Below are 13307 nucleotides of genomic sequence, written 5' to 3' on the forward strand. Positions count from 1 at the left end.
TATCTATCTGACTCCTCATATTTCTCTGATTTGATCTCTGCTGTGCTCTAATCAAAGACAGGGTAGATACAGTATCTGACTTAACTTATTGTTCTGACTCCCCTCATTGGTCTCTGCTCTTCTCCCAGATTCCTGTCAGCTCACACTGGACCCAAACACAGCAGGCACACACCTCTCGCTGTCTGAAGGGAACAGAAAGGTGACCTATACAGGCCAAGTCCAACCATATCCTGACCATCCAGACAGATTCACCAACCAGTACCAGGTTCTGTGTAGAGAGGGTCTGTCTGGACGCTGTTACTGGGAGGTGGAGTGGAGTGGTAATGTTGATACAGCAGTCTCATATAAAGACATCAGCAGAACAGGGAGAGGTAATATATTTGGATACAATAACAAGTCCTGGAGTTTACAGTGCTATAGAGGTGGTTATTGTTTCATACACAATAATGTTGGGACTAAAGTATCAGGCCCTCAGTCCTCCAGAGTAGGAGTGTACCTGGATCACAAGGCAGGTACTCTGTCCTTCTACAGTATCTCTGACACAATGACCCTCCTCCACAGAGTCCAGACCACATTCACTCAGCCCCTCTATCCTGGGTTTAATCTCTCTGGTACTGCTGAGCTGGTTAAACTGTAGTAGGGTCCACATAGATACTAGTCATGCTGGTGTAGTCTATAGCTGAGCTGGTTAAACTGTAGTAGGGTCCACATAGATACTAGTCATGCTGGTGTAGTCTATAGCTGAGCTGGTTAAACTGTAGTAGGGTCCACATAGATACTAGTCATGCTGGTGTAGTCTATAGCTGAGCTGGTTAAACTGTAGTAGGGTCCACATAGATACTAGTCATGCTGGTGTAGTCTATAGCTGAGCTGGTTAAACTGTAGTAGGGTCCACATAGATACTAGTCATGCTGGTGTAGTCTATAGCTGAGCTGGTTAAACTGTAGTAGGGTCCACATAGATACTAGTCATGCTGGTCTAGTCTATAGCTGAGCTGGTTAAACTGTAGTAGGGTCCACATAGATACTAGTCATGCTGGTGTAGTCTATAGCTGAGCTGGTTAAACTGTAGTAGGGTCCACATAGATACTAGTCATGCTGGTGTAGTCTATAGCTGAGCTGGTTAAACTGTAGTAGGGTCCACATAGATACTAGTCACGCTGGTGTAGTCTATAGCTGAGCTGGTTAAACTGTAGTAGGGTCCACATAGTTACTAGTCATGCTGGTGTAGTATATAGCTGAGCTGGTTAAACTGTAGTAGGGTCCACATAGATACTAGTCATGCTGGTGTAGTCTATAGCTGAGCTGGTTAAACTGTAGTAGGGTCCACATAGATACTAGTCATGCTGGTGTAGTCTATAGCTGAGCTGGTTAAACTGTAGTAGGGTCCACATAGATACTAGTCATGCTGGTGTAGTCTATAGCTGAGCTGGTTAAACTGTAGTAGGGTCCACATAGATACTAGTCATGCTGGTCTAGTCTATAGCTGAGCTGGTTAAACTGTAGTAGGGTCCACATAGATACTAGTCATGCTGGTGTAGTCTGTAGCTGAGCTGGTTAAACTGTAGTAGGGTCCACATAGATACTAGTCACGCTGGTGTAGTCTATAGCTGAGCTGGTTTAAACTGTAGTAGGGTCCACATAGATACTAGTCATGCTGGTGTAGTCTATAGCTGAGCTGGTTAAACTGTAGTAGGGTCCACATAGATACTAGTCATGCTGGTGTAGTCTGTAGCTGAGCTGGTTAAACTGTAGTAGGGTCCACATAGATACTAGTCACGCTGGTGTAGTCTATAGCTGAGCTGGTTAAACTGTAGTAGGGTCCACATAGATACTAGTCATGCTGGTGTAGTCTATAGCTGAGCTGGTTAAACTATAGTAGGGTCCACATAGATACTAGTCACGCTGGTGTAGTCTATAGCTGAGCTGGTTAAACTGTAGTAGGGTCCACATAGATACTAGTCATGCTGGTGTAGTCTATAGCTGAGCTGGTTAAACTGTAGTAGGGTCCACATAGATACTAGTCATGCTGGTGTAGTCTATAGCAAGGCTGGTTAAACTGTAGTAGGGTCCACATACATACTAGTCATGCTGGTGTAGTCTATAGCTGAGCTGGTTAAACTGTAGTAGGGTCCACATAGATACTAGTCATGCTGGTGTAGTCCTATAGCTGAGCTGGTTAAACTGTAGTAGGGTCCACATAGATACTAGTCACGCTGGTGTAGTCTATAGCTGAGCTGGTTAAACTGTAGTAGGGTCCACATAGATACTAGTCATGCTGGTGTAGTCTATAGCTGAGCTGGTTAAACTGTAGTAGGGTCCACATAGATACTAGTCATGCTGGTGTAGTCTATAGCTGAGCTGGTTAAACTGTAGTAGGGTCCACATAGATACTAGTCATGCTGGTGTAGTCTATAGCTGAGCTGGTTAAACTGTAGTAGGGTCCACATAGATACTAGTCATGCTGGTGTAGTCTATAGCTGAGCTGGTTAAACTGTAGTAGGGTCCACATAGATACTAGTCATGCTGGTGTAGTCTATAGCTGAGCTGGTTAAACTGTAGTAGGGTCCACATAGATACTAGTCATGCTGGTGTAGTCTGTAGCTGAGCTGGTTAAACTGTAGTAGGGTCCACATAGATACTAGTCATGCTGGTGTAGTCTATAGCTGAGCTGGTTAAACTGTAGTAGGGTCCACATAGATACTAGTCATGCTGGTGTAGTCTATAGCTGAGCTGGTTAAACTGTAGTAGGGTCCACATAGATACTAGTCATGCTGGTGTAGTCTATAGCTGAGCTGGTTAAACTGTAGTAGGGTCCACATAGATACTAGTCATGCTGGTGTAGTCTATAGCTGAGCTGGTTAAACTGTAGTAGGGTCCACATAGATACTAGTCATGCTGGTGTAGTCTATAGCTGAGCTGGTTAAACTGTAGTAGGGTCCACATAGATACTAGTCATGCTGGTGTAGTCTATAGCTGAGCTGGTTAAACTGTAGTAGGGTCCACATAGATACTAGTCATGCTGGTGTAGTCTATAGCTGAGCTGGTTAAACTGTAGTAGGGTCCACATAGATACTAGTCATGCTGGTGTAGTCTATAGCTGAGCTGGTTAAACTGTAGTAGGGTCCACATAGATACTAGTCATGCTGGTGTAGTCTATAGCTGAGCTGGTTAAACTGTAGTAGGGTCCACATAGATACTAGTCGTGCTGGTGTAGTCTATAGCTGAGCTGGTTAAACTGTAGTAGGGTCCACATAGATACTAGTCATGCTGGTGTAGTCTATAGCTGAGCTGGTTAAACTGTAGTAGGGTCCACATAGATACTAGTCATGCTGGTGTAGTCTATAGCTGAGCTGGTTAAACTGTAGTAGGGTCCACATAGATACTAGTCATGCTGGTGTAGTCTATAGCTGAGCTGGTTAAACTGTAGTAGGGTCCACATAGATACTAGTCATGCTGGTGTAGTCTATAGCTGAGCTGGTTAAACTGTAGTAGGGTCCACATAGATACTAGTCATGCTGGTGTAGTCTATAGCTGAGCTGGTTAAACTGTAGTAGGGTCCACATAGATACTAGTCATGCTGGTGTAGTCTATAGCTGAGCTGGTTAAACTGTAGTAGGGTCCACATAGATACTAGTCATGCTGGTGTAGTCTATAGCTGAGCTGGTTAAACTGTAGTAGGGTCCACATAGATACTAGTCATGCTGGTGTAGTCTATAGCTGAGCTGGTTAAACTGTAGTAGGGTCCACATAGATACTAGTCATGCTGGTGTAGTCTATAGCTGAGCTGGTTAAACTGTAGTAGGGTCCACATAGATACTAGTCATGCTGGTGTAGTCTATAGCTGAGCTGGTTAAACTGTAGTAGGGTCCACATAGATACTAGTCATGCTGGTGTAGTCTATAGCTGAGCTGGTTAAACTGTAGTAGGGTCCACATAGATACTAGTCATGCTGGTGTAGTCTATAGCTGAGCTGGTTAAACTGTAGTAGGGTCCACATAGATACTAGTCATGCTGGTGTAGTCTATAGCTGAGCTGGTTAAACTGTAGTAGGGTCCACATAGATACTAGTCACGCTGGTGTAGTCTATAGCTGAGCTGGTTAAACTGTAGTAGGGTCCACATAGATACTAGTCATGCTGGTGTAGTCTATAGCTGAGCTGGTTAAACTGTAGTAGGGTCCACATAGATACTAGTCATGCTGGTGTAGTCTGTAGCTGAGCTGGTTAAACTGTAGTAGGGTCCACATAGATACTAGTCACGCTGGTGTAGTCTATAGCTGAGCTGGTTAAACTGTAGTAGGGTCCACATAGATACTAGTCATGCTGGTGTAGTCTATAGCTGAGCTGGTTAAACTGTAGTAGGGTCCACATAGATACTAGTCATGCTGGTGTAGTCTATAGCTGAGCTGGTTAAACTGTAGTAGGGTCCACATAGATACTAGTCATGCTGGTGTAGTCTATAGCTGAGCTGGTTAAACTGTAGTAGGGTCCACATAGATACTAGTCATGCTGGTGTAGTCTATAGCAAGGCTGGTTAAACTGTAGTAGGGTCCACATACATACTAGTCATGCTGGTGTAGTCTATAGCTGAGCTGGTTAAACTGTAGTAGGGTCCACATAGATACTAGTCATGCTGGTGTAGTCTATAGCTGAGCTGGTTAAACTGTAGTAGGGTCCACATAGATACTAGTCACGCTGGTGTAGTCTATAGCTGAGCTGGTTAAACTGTAGTAGGGTCCACATAGATACTAGTCATGCTGGTGTAGTCTATAGCTGAGCTGGTTAAACTGTAGTAGGGTCCACATAGATACTAGTCATGCTGGTGTAGTCTATAGCTGAGCTGGTTAAACTGTAGTAGGGTCCACATAGATACTAGTCATGCTGGTGTAGTCTATAGCTGAGCTGGTTAAACTGTAGTAGGGTCCACATAGATACTAGTCATGCTGGTGTAGTCTATAGCTGAGCTGGTTAAACTGTAGTAGGGTCCACATAGATACTAGTCATGCTGGTGTAGTCTATAGCTGAGCTGGTTAAACTGTAGTAGGGTCCACATAGATACTAGTCATGCTGGTGTAGTCTGTAGCTGAGCTGGTTAAACTGTAGTAGGGTCCACATAGATACTAGTCATGCTGGTGTAGTCTATAGCTGAGCTGGTTAAACTGTAGTAGGGTCCACATAGATACTAGTCATGCTGGTGTAGTCTATAGCTGAGCTGGTTAAACTGTAGTAGGGTCCACATAGATACTAGTCATGCTGGTGTAGTCTATAGCTGAGCTGGTTAAACTGTAGTAGGGTCCACATAGATACTAGTCATGCTGGTGTAGTCTATAGCTGAGCTGGTTAAACTGTAGTAGGGTCCACATAGATACTAGTCATGCTGGTGTAGTCTATAGCTGAGCTGGTTAAACTGTAGTAGGGTCCACATAGATACTAGTCATGCTGGTGTAGTCTATAGCTGAGCTGGTTAAACTGTAGTAGGGTCCACATAGATACTAGTCATGCTGGTGTAGTCTATAGCTGAGCTGGTTAAACTGTAGTAGGGTCCACATAGATACTAGTCATGCTGGTGTAGTCTATAGCTGAGCTGGTTAAACTGTAGTAGGGTCCACATAGATACTAGTCATGCTGGTGTAGTCTATAGCTGAGCTCGTTAAACTGTAGTAGGGTCCACATAGATACTAGTCATGCTGGTGTAGTCTATAGCTGAGCTGGTTAAACTGTAGTAGGGCCCACATAGATACTAGTCATGCTGGTGTAGTCTATAGCTGAGCTGGTTAAACTGTAGTAGGGTCCACATAGATACTAGTCATGCTGGTGTAGTCTATAGCTGAGCTGGTTAAACTGTAGTAGGGTCCACATAGATACTAGTCATGCTGGTGTAGTCTATAGCTGAGCTGGTTAAACTGTAGTAGGGTCCACATAGATACTAGTCATGCTGGTGTAGTCTATAGCTGAGCTGGTTAAACTGTAGTAGGGTCCACATAGATACTAGTCATGCTGGTGTAGTCTATAGCTGAGCTGGTTAAACTGTAGTAGGGTCCACATAGATACTAGTCATGCTGGTGTAGTCTATAGCTGAGCTGGTTAAACTGTAGTAGGGTCCACATAGATACTAGTCATGCTGGTGTAGTCTATAGCTGAGCTGGTTAAACTGTAGTAGGGTCCACATAGATACTAGTCATGCTGGTGTAGTCTATAGCTGAGCTGGTTAAACTGTAGTAGGGTCCACATAGATACTAGTCATGCTGGTGTAGTCTATAGCTGAGCTGGTTAAACTGTAGTAGGATCCACATAGATACTAGTCATGCTGGTGTAGTCTATAGCTGAGCTGGTTAAACTGTAGTAGGGTCCACATAGATACTAGTCATGCTGGTGTAGTCTATAGCTGAGCTGGTTAAACTGTAGTAGGGTCCACATAGATACTAGTCATGCTGGTGTAGTCTATAGCTGAGCTGGTTAAACTGTAGTAGGGTCCACATAGATACTAGTCATGCTGGTGTAGTCTATAGCTGAGCTGGTTAAACTGTAGTAGGATCCACATAGATACTAGTCATGCTGGTGTAGTCTATAGCTGAGCTGGTTAAACTGTAGTAGGGTCCACATAGATACTAGTCATGCTGGTGTAGTATATAGCTGAGCTGGTTAAACTGTAGTTGGGTCCATTTCTATGAATCATGATGTGTGGTGGTGATGTATATTGGTTGTCATTCAGAACCATTGATATGTTTTCTCAGTTGGTTCTCTGTCTCTATGTAATTCTCCTCAGTATCATTGATCAGCTCGGCCCTAATTGATGTTTCTCTGTCACCTGGAGCTGCATGGAAAATGGTCCAGGAACAAAAGGACAATTCAGGACTAGTCAGCCCACTACAAGCTGGTATCACTTACTTTCTACTAAACTATATGGACTGGTTTCCCAGACACAGATTAATCCTAGTCCTGGACTAAAAAGCGTGTTCAATGTAGATGTCCAGGAAACCGGCCCTAAATGTGTCATCTTTCATCCTCCCATACTGCTCAGTCCAGCAACATTAAACCTGTCCAGCAGGTGGTGCTATTGACCAAACAATAAAACCAGCAGATATCTGGACTTGCCACTCAGTATATCAGTAATGTTCAGAATAGTACTTTAATATCATTGGAGATTGATGGTCTTTTTAATCCACTATCCAGAGTCAGGAACAGATTAAATTAGGTCTGCTACTGTTCAGTGATTAAATATGATTTATGGTGATGGGAAATAAAAAATCCAACACTAAACTTCATCTAGTAATAGTTTTCCTTTGTTATTTATTCCAAGGTGAGTCTTTAACTTGTAAATGGATTGTGTGGAGGTGAGCTAGTGGTGTGGCTGATAGAATAGAATGAAAAGGGAGGAAGAGGAAGAGGGGAGGAGTGAAGGGCTGTTCAAGAAACCAGATGAGGAAGAGAAAGATGTTCAGGGGAATTACTGTCTCTGTTCCAAATGGTTCCCTATTCCCTACGTAGTGCACTACGGTGCTTCTGATCAGGTCTAAAGTAGTGTTCTACGTAGGGAATAGGGTGTAGATTTATTAGAACATCATGCTTTAGTGTTTGTCACAAAACAATATTAGATCTCCACCCACCCACACATTGTTATGTTGTCAGGTTGTTCCTCTGTGTTCCTGATTGAAAATCCATTAACAATGAATCACAAACTAATGATATTCCAGTTGTGTTTAGACATCTTCATGTCTGACATCCCCCAGTTCTGTTCAGACCCGTTGAACTGGGTCACATTGTAAATTGTACAATGTGTACAAGGGTACATATTAAGTTGTACTCTTGGCTGTAGTAGATGGCCTCTACTGTTTCCGTGTTGTCGATGTTGGTGCTTATGGGAAGTGATGGCGGGACCCTCCGGGACTCTGCCTTTGGCCAGGCACTTCAGGATGGCACCCTGGAGATTCCACCACCTGCATCACTCCCTGGGGCTGAAGACCTGGGACCTGTTCCTCACGTCGTCGTCGGCGACGAGGCCTTCCCTTTAAGACCCAACCTCATGAGGCCCTACGCTGGACGCCAGCTGCCATTGCCAAAGCCTGTAAGGATCTTTAACAAACGACTGTCCAGGGCAAGGTTAGTTGTTGAATGCGCCTTTGGGATTCTGGCAGCCCGGTGGAGAATGTATCGGAGAGTGCTTGGTCTCAGCCCCTCAAATGTCGATGCCTGCGTGAAGGCCACGTGTTCTCCACAACTACCTGCGGAGGTCATTCCAGGAGCCGCTCCGGATGGAGATGGGCACGCCAAATGGTCACCTACCTGATGTCACCAGGGCAGGTGCCAACAACGCCCCCAGACAGGCACTCCAGGTGAGGGAGAAGCTGACCACCTACTTCTCATCGCCAGCAGGTGAAGTTCCATGGCAGTTTGCCGTGGAGGGAAACAGCTCTTTGAAGAGCCCAATAACACAAAGGTTATTTTAAGAACCATCCACCGTTGTCCATAAAATATCATTTTTTCCCCCAGATGACTTTATGTATCATTGTCTCTCTTCATTTGGAAGCTATATTTAAGTGACATTTGGGAGTAAAGACCACACCTTAAAACCCCTTCCCTCTCTCATTAACATCAGTATTATACACACCTGGCATGGTACATCAGGTGAGCAGGACCACACCTTAACCCCTTCCCTCTCTCATTAACGTCAGTATTATACACACCTGGCATGGTACATCAGGTGAGCAGGACCACACCTTAACCCTTCCCTCTCTCATTAACGTCAGTATTATACACACCTGGCATGGTACATCAGGTGAGCAGGACCACACCTTAAAACCCCTTCCCTCTCTCATTAACGTCAGTATTATACACACCTGGCATGGTACATCAGGTGAGCAGGACCACACCTTAAAACCCCTTCCCTCTCTCATTAACGTCAGTATTATACACACCTGGCATGGTACATCAGGTGAGCAGGACCACACCTTAACCCCTTCCCTCTCTCATTAACGTCAGTATTATACACACCTGGCATGGTACATCAGGTGAGCAGGACCACACCTTAACCCTTCCCTCTCTCATTAACGTCAGTATTATACACACCTGGCATGGTACATCAGGTGAGCAGGACCACACCTTAACCCCTTCCCTCTCTCATTAACGTCAGTATTATACACACCTGGCATGGTACATCAGGTGAGCAGGACCACACCTTAACCCCTTCCCTCTCTCATTAACGTCAGTATTATACACACCTGGCATGGTACATCAGGTGAGCAGGACCACACCTTAACCCCTTCCCTCTCTCATTAACGTCAGTATTATACACACCTGGCATGGTACATCAGGTGAGCAGGACCACACCTTAACCTCTTCCCTCTCTCATTAACGTCAGTATTATACACACCTGGCATGGTACATCAGGTGAGCAGGACCACACCTTAACCCTTCCCTCTCTCATTAACGTCAGTATTATACACACCTGGCATGGTACATCAGGTGAGCAGGACCACACCTTAACCCTTCCCTCTCTCATTAACGTCAGTATTATACACACCTGGCATGGTACATCAGGTGAGCAGGACCACACCTTAAAACCCCTTCCCTCTCTCATTAACGTCAGTATTATACACACCTGGCATGGTACATCAGGTGAGCAGGACCACACCTTAACCCCTTCCCTCTCTCATTAACGTCAGTATTATACACACCTGGCATGGTACATCAGGTGAGCAGGACCACACCTTAACCCCTTCCCTCTCTCATTAACGTCAGTATTATACACACCTGGCATGGTACATCAGGTGAGCAGGACCACACCTTAACCCTTCCCTCTCTCATTAACGTCAGTATTATACACACCTGGCATGGTACATCAGGTGAGCAGGACCACACCTTAACCCTTCCCTCTCTCATTAACGTCAGTATTATACACACCTGGCATGGTACATCAGGTGAGCAGGACCACACCTTAACCCCTTCCCTCTCTCATTAACGTCAGTATTATACACACCTGGCATGGTACATCAGGTGAGCAGGACCACACCTTAACCCTTCCCTCTCTCATTAACGTCAGTATTATACACACCTGGCATGGTACATCAGGTGAGCAGGACCACACCTTAACCCTTCCCTCTCTCATTAACGTCAGTATTATACACACCTGGCATGGTACATCAGGTGAGCAGGACCACACCTTAACCCTTCCCTCTCTCATTAACGTCAGTATTATACACACCTGGCATGGTACATCAGGTGAGCAGGAGCACACCTTAACCCCTTCCCTCTCTCATTAACGTCAGTATTATACACACCTGGCATGGTACATCAGGTGAGCAGGACCACACCTTAACCCCTTCCCTCTCTCATTAACGTCAGTATTATACACACCTGGCATGGTACATCAGGTGAGCAGGACCACACCTTAAAACCCCTTCCCTCTCTCATTAACGTCAGTATTATACACACCTGGCATGGTACATCAGGTGAGCAGGACCACACCTTAACCCTTCCCTCTCTCATTAACGTCAGTATTATACACACCTGGCATGGTACATCAGGTGAGCAGGACCACACCTTAACCCCTTCCCTCTCTCATTAACGTCAGTATTATACACACCTGGCATGGTACATCAGGTGAGCAGGACCACACCTTAACCCCTTCCCTCTCTCATTAACGTCAGTATTATACACACCTGGCATGGTACATCAGGTGAGCAGGACCACACCTTAACCCTTCCCTCTCTCATTAACGTCAGTATTATACACACCTGGCATGGTACATCAGGTGAGCAGGACCACACCTTAACCCCTTCCCTCTCTCATTAACGTCAGTATTATACACACCTGGCATGGTACATCAGGTGAGCAGGACCACACCTTAACCCTTCCCTCTCTCATTAACGTCAGTATTATACACACCTGGCATGGTACATCAGGTGAGCAGGACCACACCTTAACCCCTTCCCTCTCTCATTAACGTCAGTATTATACACACCTGGCATGGTACATCAGGTGAGCAGGACCACACCTTAACCCCTTCCCTCTCTCATTAACGTCAGTATTATACACACCTGGCATGGTACATCAGGTGAGCAGGACCACACCTTAACCCCTTCCCTCTCTCATTAACGTCAGTATTATACACACCTGGCATGGTACATCAGGTGAGCAGGACCACACCTTAACCCCTTCCCTCTCTCATTAACGTCAGTATTATACACACCTGGCATGGTACATCAGGTGAGCAGGAGCACTAATTAAGGTTATAGGACATACAGTTAGTATGATAACTAAGGGAAAGGGTAACCTAGGGTCCATACAAATAGTACAGTTTAACACCATGTTCACTGGCCTGACAAAATACAGGTGGGAAAAGAATGAATTAGGAAGAGAATGTGTTTTTACTTTCATCTTGTCGTAGATCTGCGAAGGTGTAGGGAAGAAATGAGCAGATTAAGTCTAAATGAGATATTAATAAACAACTGACTATGAAAACATCATTTAATAAGTATTCAAGTACAGGAAAGAACATGACCGGTACGTGTAAAAAATGTTTTAAAAAAATACAACTATTGAAAGAGGTGTGTGTGCGTGTAAACATTTCAAAAAGAGCATCTGTGAATTCTTCAGTGTTTGAGTTTCAATTCTGTCAATTCAGAAATCTATGTAACACTAATAATGAATGCTATCCCGAGACTTTATAAACTAATGACTATGAATTGACTGAATTTAAACGGAACAGACGTGTGTGAAAAGAAAGGTACAATGATGGAGGTGAAGAACAACAACCAGACAACTCCTCTCCTCTTCCTGTCCTTCCTGTGAGCTGCTCGGCTAAATGGACTCCATCTCTGGAAGGGAACAACAACCAGACAACTCCTCTCCTCTTCCTGTCCTTCCTGTGAGCTGCTCGGCTAAATGGACTCCATCTCTGGAAGGGAACAACAACCAGACAACTCCTCTCCTCTTCCTGTCCTTCCTGTGAGCTGCTCGGCTAAATGGACTCCATCTCTGGAAGGGAACAACAACCAGACAACTCCTCTCCTCTTCCTGTCCTTCCTGTGAGCTGCTCGGCTAAATGGACTCCATCTCTGGAAGGGAACAACAACCAGACAACTCCTCTCCTCTTCCTGTCCTTCCTGTGAGCTGCTCGGCTAAATGGACTCCATCTCTGGAAGGGAACAACAACCAGACAACTCCTCTCCTCTTCCTGTCCTTCCTGTGAGCTGCTCGGCTAAATGGACTCCATCTCTGGAAGGGAAGAACAACAACCAGACAACTCCTCTCCTCTTCCTGTCCTTCCTGTGAGCTGCTCGGCTAAATGGACTCCATCTCTGGAAGGGAAGAGAAAAACAACACATACAAGCTTAACATAATAGAAAACCATAAAAGGTGAGATTTATGTTAACTAAATACTGCTTGTATAGTGTAGTTAGAGGCATAAATATTGGAACAGTGCAGTAAAGTTGGTAATACTTGCTGTTTACTCATGGAATTTGTATTTCAGAGATAAAGATGAATATGACAGGAAAATATTTAGACAGTAAACTGTTGTTTAGGGATATTTTCTAACCTAGAAACAACAGCTGTACATTTGCCTCATATTAATACTTTGATCTGAAATACCAATTAGCCTACATGAGTATACTGTAAAGAATGACCTACTTCACTGTGGCAACACTTATGACACTACCTGTGATGTGGAGAAGGAAAAAAACGTACCATTGAACTCGGCTTGGAAAAGCAGCTGATACATTTTAACTTTGACTGCTGCTTTTCTTTGCTGAGGCAGCCTCTTCAGGGTTGTGGCACCAGGCTCATGGCAAAGAGGGTCTCTTCATCCTCCTTCCTGTGAGCATCAGGTTGGGCTGCATCCCTCTCGACGGCTTGGAGGAGCCTCTGCTGAAATGAGTTGAGTGGATCTGGAACCTTCGATGACGCCTGGTGTGACGTTGTTCCTCTTCGTTTCTCTCTCTGTTTGTCTCCACGGCCACATCCTGTTCAACGAGGTCCTCAGTGGTCACTTCCGTGAGGTTCATAATAATCTCAGGTGGTCCTAGATCCAGAGGTGCTTCCTCCATTTCATCGTCTTCCATGGCTGCACCGATGGTGGTGATACTTGTGGATGATGTAGACATTGTAGAGGGTCTCGCAGCACCGATGGTGGTCATACTTGTGGATGATGTAGACATTGTAGAGGATCTCGCAGCACCGATGGTGGTCATACTTGTGGATGATGTAGACATTGTAGAGGATCTCGCAGCACCGATGGTGGTGATACTTGTGGATGATGTAGACATTGTAGAGGATCTCGCTGCACCGATGGTGGTGATACTTGTGGA

General features: G+C 44.9%; 1 long non-coding RNA gene across 1 annotated transcript; it reads left to right on the forward strand.

The window, feature by feature from the left end:
- Nucleotides 1-71: 71 nt before the first annotated feature.
- Nucleotides 72-7265, forward strand: LOC145875712 (uncharacterized). Its single transcript, XR_014391307.1, has 2 exons — nt 72-371; nt 6767-7265. It is a non-coding gene; the product is annotated as an uncharacterized LOC145875712 (long non-coding RNA).
- The last annotated feature ends 6042 nt before the right edge of the window (nt 7266-13307 follow it).

Source organism: Salmo salar, unplaced genomic scaffold, assembly GCF_965601325.2.
Source record: "Salmo salar unplaced genomic scaffold, fSalSal1 ptg000322l, whole genome shotgun sequence".
NCBI lineage: Eukaryota > Metazoa > Chordata > Actinopteri > Salmoniformes > Salmonidae > Salmo > Salmo salar.